The sequence below is a fragment of the Panthera uncia genome (genome assembly GCF_023721935.1).
Source record: "Panthera uncia isolate 11264 chromosome A1 unlocalized genomic scaffold, Puncia_PCG_1.0 HiC_scaffold_17, whole genome shotgun sequence".
Classification (NCBI taxonomy): domain Eukaryota; kingdom Metazoa; phylum Chordata; class Mammalia; order Carnivora; family Felidae; genus Panthera; species Panthera uncia.
This window is the reverse complement of record NW_026057577.1, coordinates 61465368-61472762: the sequence shown is the minus strand read 5'-3', so window position 1 is coordinate 61472762 and position 7395 is coordinate 61465368. Positions and strand designations below refer to the sequence as shown.

Sequence of the window (7395 nt, the reverse complement as noted above, 5' to 3'; positions counted from 1 at the left end):
TCTCAAAATTATTCTCTCAAAATTTTTAAATTTTTTCACAGTAAAAAGAAGACGGTTCAGTAAGTATTATTTGACCATCACGTTGATTATGTTGTGAAAGAGTACTTTTGTAAAAAGAGAAAACATCATCTATTAGAAAGATATTCTTAAATATACAACTTAAATATGTAATTTAACACTTCAAAACTTAGGACCCTATTTAAGAAGCAGTGAACTCAGTGTTGACTCTTTAGTAACAGTCTTTATGTGATAAGCATTACACCAGAAATACTGGTATGTCATGCACCAATGACTAACTTAGAGATGAGCACATGATTCAAGTCAGGACCACAAAGACCAGTGAAGCTCAATTCCAGGACTTTGGATATACATTCTTCTCTACTGGACTTGATGTTCTAACACTGCAAGCTTGAAGCCGCTGACAACAAAACCAACAGAACAGAAAGTGAAACTGAGGTGTGGGGAGCAGCTCAGATCTGATTCCAGGGGTACCAAAATCTAGGTCTAACTATAGATGGTTCGGGTATGAGGCCAAGAACGTTGTTTTAGGCTTTGGAATCAGTCAGACTTCAGTATGAATCCTCACTGTCATTCCTTGGTTGTGTAGACTTAAGCAAATCATTTAATTCTCTAAACTTCAATTATCTCATACCTCAATTATCTCATACATGCAAAATAGCTGTAAGTCAGCAAACTGTGTATTCCATCAGTGACAGGAGTACCAAACTTTGGGAAACATTAAACTTACAATATTCAACATCAAACAGCAAGTTTTACACTTTCAGCTTAATACGCTTACACTCTCATCACATCTAAAACACATGACATTTTGAAAAGACTGGGCAACTTTGTTATCACTACATGATAAATAATCGGTAACAAATGGTTCAAGAAGACAACTGGTCAAGGAGCCAACTTTGCATAATGGTCATAATCCTAATGATTCTGGGGGGGGGGGTATATTCAAAACAAAGGTTCAAGTCTTGGTGACACTGCAAAAATACGTTTTCCAAGTTTTAAAAATCACTAATTAATAAGTCTAATGCTTTCTCCTTAAAACTCAACAGCTTACCTCAAAGTATCTACAAATGATCTCGGCAAGAGGGATCAAAACAATTTAAATTTTAAAATTTATTCTCTTCCATCTTTACTACACTGAAAAGAATAGATTAAAAGCCTTTTATGGACCTCTAAATACAATTTGCTTTTTTATGTTTATAAGATCTTTATAGAAATAAATGTAACTCCTGGCAGAATATATAACCTCAATTATACTTTGCATCCATTCTTCACAATATAAACATAACAGTGTGATGTGGTTAAATGATTCAATTACTATATAAAAGCCATCAATCTCTGTTATAAGAAAAGCAACAAGAGGGTCAGTCTTGATACCCATAGTTAACGCTCTTCTAGGACTGTTTTAGGACTATCATTCAAAGAATGCTCAGTTTAACCTTTTTCTAGACGTCTGCAAAACAGATGGAAGATTGTTTGTATGGTTCCAATGACTTGGAAAGCTTCAAATGTCTCTTTACTTTGCATCAAATGTTCTATTACAGTGATATTCATATGAGAACAGTAGTGAACTATGACATTCAACCAAACATATCAACTTTACTTGCTCTTTATTCTCATTTTTCTTCTGAGACATAGTTGTCAAATAATAACAGAACAAATTTTCTCATCACATTTAAACTTCACAAACTTATGTTTTTTCTATTGCTAAATTCTCAGAGCATAAACTTCCCAAAAGTAATAGCTAAGTCTTGACTTGAGCCAATTTTTATAATAATGTGCAAGATGTGAGGTTGGTTCCCAAACACAGTATTAAGGCAAGAAATTTTGACTCAATTTATAGATGAGTATCATTGCACAACTAATTTATAAAATTATAAATTGCAACCATGCTGTCATTTTTTAAAAACATAAGTTAAGCCCAAATATGAAATTATATCAGTATACTATTTTATATACCTACTATTTATATATCTACTATTTTATATCTACCTACAAATTACCAAAGAATTGTCAATATATTTTTTTAAATTTAACTTTAAGTGCCCCAAAGTTTACACAGATGTTATCCTACTTTCTCTCAGCAGCTGTTCATTGGACATGTCCCTTATTTATTGATATACTGTGTTCAATGCTAGGGTCACATTTCTTAAACAGGAACTTGGCAACTTCCAAACTCTATGGTAAATATTGACATATCTCAGCATGTCAATATTTATACTGTCAGGACTCTGACGAGTCTCCTCAACAATGGGAGCATCTTAATTTCTAAGCAGCAGCTTGCTTCTGTTCCAATTGAGCAAGGTCTTACGTTATTCAATATCATTCTCACTAACTATTTGGATAAAATTATAAGTAAGCTAATAGTATCCTCTAACATAAAGACCAGATTGAATTCCTTGCTGATTTCAACATTTTGGACACTTACAGCATTAGTAAAGTTCAAAGAAGGCACAAAATCAGGAATGCCTTCCAAGGAATATTTGTTTTTGATTACTTAATCCCAAGCCTAATCATTATTTTCATCCCCATTAATGGGGCTGAAAGCTGCTGAAGCCTTTTCAGAATTTATAGAGTTAAATTATCTCCTCTTCTGTTAGTACTAAAGGCTAGGCAACATTACAAAAAGATTGGCTTACAGACTGCAACAATGATAATAATATTCAGAGGAGAGTTTAAATTCACAATGCTTACCATAAAAGGTAGTTGGAAGTCTAGCTCATTATCTAAGATTATACAGCATTTTAAATGCAAAATTAATTTACCTAATATGGGGGCCAACTATCAGAAATCACGTTAACAAACTAATCATTTTTAACTCAATCTTAGCAGCAATTTCCATATCAGTGGATGAAAATCTTTGCAATATCTTGAAAATAGCCTGGGATTTCCCAATGGCACACAAGCAAAAGTTTAATTTAAAGCTATTGGCAGTGCAGGCGTCTAGCAAAAGCATGAATGCCTCATGAGCAGTTTTGAATTCTAGCATTCCCCTTTGAGGCAACAAAAATCTCAACAGTGTTATCCCAACAAGAGCCCAGTTTCATCAAAATTAAAAATTGCTGACTATAATAACCCTCTGTTCATCTATTTCAGCCAGTGTCTTAGAAAAAAAGCACAACTCATGTTCTCATCAGCACTGGCAGCTTCACAAATGACAAGAAGCAAATTGCCCAGGACTATAAAACGCATTAACTACCTCCCACCTGTATAAAAAGAACTATTTTTCTATTATTTTAAGGACAGCCACCTTTTCCTAGAAAACACAGTTAGCAAATAGAGTTAAATTTTATGCTCAGAAGATTCGGATTGAAATCACAATTCTACTGCTCCAAAGCTCAGTGACTTTGGTCACTTCATTATTATATTAAAACATTCACTGAATGCTCCCTATGTACCAAGCTTAGATATTCCCAACATGAGTAAGACACATTCCCAACTCTCTAGTGAAATAAAAAAACCCAAAAGGAATTATTTTACAAGTTTGTAAAGTGCAGAGACAGGGTGGTACCTCCTCTCAAGAGTACATGTAAGCCAGCCTGACATTTCAAGGAAGGCTTCCTTGAATTACACCTGATATGAATCTTAAAAACTGAAAAAGGAAAAAAGGATAAGAAAAGGCATTCCAAGCACAAGAACTTGCTTGAGCAAAGGCTTGGAGACAAGAAACAACATGATATATGAAAATGATCAACAATTCAGTGTTTCATGATGACTACAAATCAAGGATGACTAAATTCAAATAACCAGTCAAGTCCATTCATTTAACCAAAACATGCACATTTGTATGCATCAGACAGTGTTTTAGAATTTGGCATAAGGAAGCAAAACAGATAACAATTTTTGCCTTTTTAAAACTTACGGTTTAATAGGAGACAAACGATTAAAAACAATAAAAAACACGTAAAATATATAGCATGGTGATAAGCTATAGCAAAAGGAGAGGATAAAACAAGAGAAAACTGGGAGTATAGAGGCCGGTAGGGGAAAGGGGGATAGTTACAAAGCCTCAATTTTAAAGGTTTTATTTTCATTATTATTTTTTTTTTAATTTGAGAGAGAGAATGCGAGCATAAGCAGGAGAGAGGGGTACAGGAGCAGAAGGAGAGAAAGAGAATCCTAAACTGACTACACGCTCAGCACAGAGCCCAACATGGAGCTCAACCCCAAGACCTGGGATTATGACCTGATCCGAAATCAAGAGTAAGATGTTCAACCAAATGAGCCACCCAGGAGCCCCCGCTTTTTTTTTAATTTTTTCTTTCTTTTTTTTTTTTAATTTTAAAGAGGCAAAGTTGTAATTTTTTAAAGGAAGTTGAGGTAGGCTTTCTTGAAAGGGTGATATTTGAGCACATACATAAAGGAGATGAAAGATTTAGTTGTTTGGATGTTTGGGAAAAAGCATTCCAAGCAGATGAAGCAGTTGGTGGAAAGGCCCTAAGGTAGCCGTGGGCTTGGTATACTGAAGAAACAAGACAGCCAATATGGCTGAGACAGAGTGAGGCGAGGAGAGAATACCAAGGGTAATGGGAAACCAGATCATGTAGAGTTTTGTAGGCCAATGTCAGGATGTTAGCTTTTACTGTGAATCAAATGAGAAGTCATAAAACGTTTTCAAGCAAAGAAGTAATTTCACATTCCTTCTAATAAACTTTCTATTTTGGAGTAATACTGAATTTACAGAAAAGTTGCAAAATAACACAGAGTACCCATATATACCTGCCCCAGTTTCCTCTAATAGTAACATCTTATATTACCATGGTGCATTCATTAAAACAAAGAAACCAACATTGGTGCATCACTACTAACTGAACTCTAGACTATTTGGATTTTACCATTTTTTCCTCTAATATCTTTTACCTGTTCCAGGATCCAATCTAAGATAACACATTGCATTTAGAATCTTACATTTTAATACAATTTCTCACCTATATTTTAAAAGTATCAATCTGGCTATTGCGTGTGAATAGATTGCAAAGAAGCAAGGAATGAAGAAACCAGAGAGACCAGCTAGAACTATTACTGTTAATCCAAGCAACAAATCATAATGACTAATAACAGACATCCAAGGAAGAGATGATCAATGTGCTAACAGCAGAAATAGTAGGAAATGGTTAAATTCTAGATATATTTTATGGAGAGAGTCAACAAAAGACTCACTGATGGATTTGATGGACTAGAAGACAAAGCAGGGTCAAGAACGACTCCAAATACTTAACTTTGAGCAACTGGCTGAACAGAGTTGCCATCAACTGAGGTGACAAAGATTGGAACAGGTTTTGGAGGAAAAGGAGTTCAGTTTGTAACATGTAAGTTTGCAATACCTTTAAAGAATCCTGTTATAGACAACAGGATACTTGAGTATGGAGTTCAGAAAGAGGGGGGGACTAGGAATATGAATTTGGGAGTCTTCAGTATACAGATGGTATTTGAAGTCATTAAGACTTGATGATATCAAAAAAAAAAAAAAAATGTAGGAAGAGGAAAAGAACAGAACCAAAGACTGAGCCTTAGAACACTTCAACAATATGAGATCAGGCAGAGTAGAAGGAAGACAGAAAGAACAACCAATAAGGTAGAAGACCTTAGAAAGAAAACCTTAAGGTAGAAAACCTTAAGAAAGAAAACCAAAAGAGTGGGATGTCCTGGAAATCAAGTGAAAAAAAATATGTATCATGGAGAAGGAAGTGATTAATTGTGTTAAAGGAGGCTGATAGGCCTAATACAATAAAGACTGGGAATGATCAACACCTGGAGATCACTGGTGACAATAACAAAAGCATTTGGGGGAAGAATGGGAGTAAAAGCTACACTTTTAAAAAGAGGACTTCGGATTTAGAACATAAAGAAGTCTTTGGAGGATTTTTGTTCAGAAGAGAAATAAATAGGGTTAGAAGTGGAGAAAGGTTAAGAGAAACATTTCTTAAAGTAAAGTAAAAGAAATAACATGCAAGTCAAACATGGGTCTTAAACTAAGGGCCATGGGGAAAGAATATAAAAAAGACGGGGGTGGGGGGAGGGAAGGACAAAAATAAACAGAACACAAAGAACCTTAATCTTAAATTAGGGAGGCTATTGAGGGTTAGAGAAAACAAGCAGTTAAGTAAAACCACGGTCTTTTAACATACGCAACTACCAGTGTATTTTAAAAGGAAATCATTAACATCAATACTAGATACAAAATAAAAAGGAGTTGGGGGGGGGCAGCCTAGTGGTAAAAAGCAGTACCAATTTAATTCAAAAACCTTTATTGAGTTTCCAAGAACTATGCAACCTGAACACTTCAAAACACCTGTTTCTTTATCTAGACTATGCAGACAAAAACGGAGGGATAATAAAGCCTCATCAAATGGGATTATCAAAACTAGAAGAAGCTAGGGGCGCCTGAGTGGCTCAGCGGGTTAAGCGTCCAATTTCGGTTCTGGGTTCAAGGGTTTGAGCCCCGCTTCAGGCTCTGTGCTGGCAGCTCAGAGCCTGGAGCCAGTTTAGGATTCTCTCCCTCTCTCTCTCTGCCCCTCCCCTGCTCATGCTTTCTCTCTCTCAAAAAATAAACATTATTAAAAATTAAAAAAAAAAACAAAAAAAAACTGAAGAAGCTAAATAATACTACTGATTAAAAGGGAGTACCAAAGAACTACTGAACTCAGGAAAGGGCAGTTCCTTTCCATTTGTTACTACAGAAATTTCTTTCCTGACCCAAAGGGACTAGTACACTTCAGTCCCAGATGAAACCCATGGACAGTTTACAAAGAGCTGGGAATTGGGAGAGGGAGAGAGAGAGAGAAAGAGAGAGAGAGAGAGACGCTGCCAGCGTTAGAAAAGCGTCCAACAGCCTACTTAACACAATACTACAGATTCAAGTGTTTTCCTAATCCCACAACCAATACAAGGCTTTTCCAAGGCGCTCTTAATTCTAAATCCCTGAGGTGCAAAGGAAGAAACTGAAAAGAGGGCGTGGCAGATGCACGCCCTGTGCCCAAGTTTAGGGAACCCAGGCGTCCCCCAAGAGTCCGTAAACCGAAGTCTCAGGAGCATACAGTGAGAGGGATTCGAGCTGGGAAAAATCCAAACACCGAGTTCTACAGGGAAATAAAAGACAACTAAAAATAAAAAAGAAAGCGAAACAAAAAAAGGACAGGACTACAGATTACTATTACTAAAATACGCAGCCCCCACTTCCGGACACTACCTCTCATTCGCTCCACTTCCGGTCTCCTCCAAAAGGCCCGCCCCTACAGACTGACGACCCGCAGCCAATGAGAGTGTCGTCCACTTCCGCAGAAGCGCATGACGTCTCTTAACTCCTGCCTTTTCCGGTTGCAAGGAACCTATCCTAGTGTCGGGGTCGCGAGGCTCAGGAGGAGGTGCCCTGACAGG

General features: G+C 36.5%; 1 protein-coding gene across 7 annotated transcripts in view; it reads right to left on the bottom strand.

Annotated features, from left to right (window-relative positions):
* XRCC4 (X-ray repair cross complementing 4) overlaps positions 1-7292 on the bottom strand; it is a 318042-nt gene extending 310750 nt beyond the window's left edge. For 5 of the 7 annotated variants that reach the window (XR_007461795.1, XR_007461796.1, XM_049649767.1 and 2 more), the window contains exon 1: positions 7208-7289. The gene's annotated coding sequence lies outside the window, so the exon portion shown is untranslated. Of the gene's footprint in view, positions 1-7207 lie in introns of all 7 variants that reach the window. The other 2 variants (XM_049649769.1, XM_049649768.1) reach the window with 2 other exon arrangements.
* Positions 7293-7395: the final 103 nt, after the last annotated feature.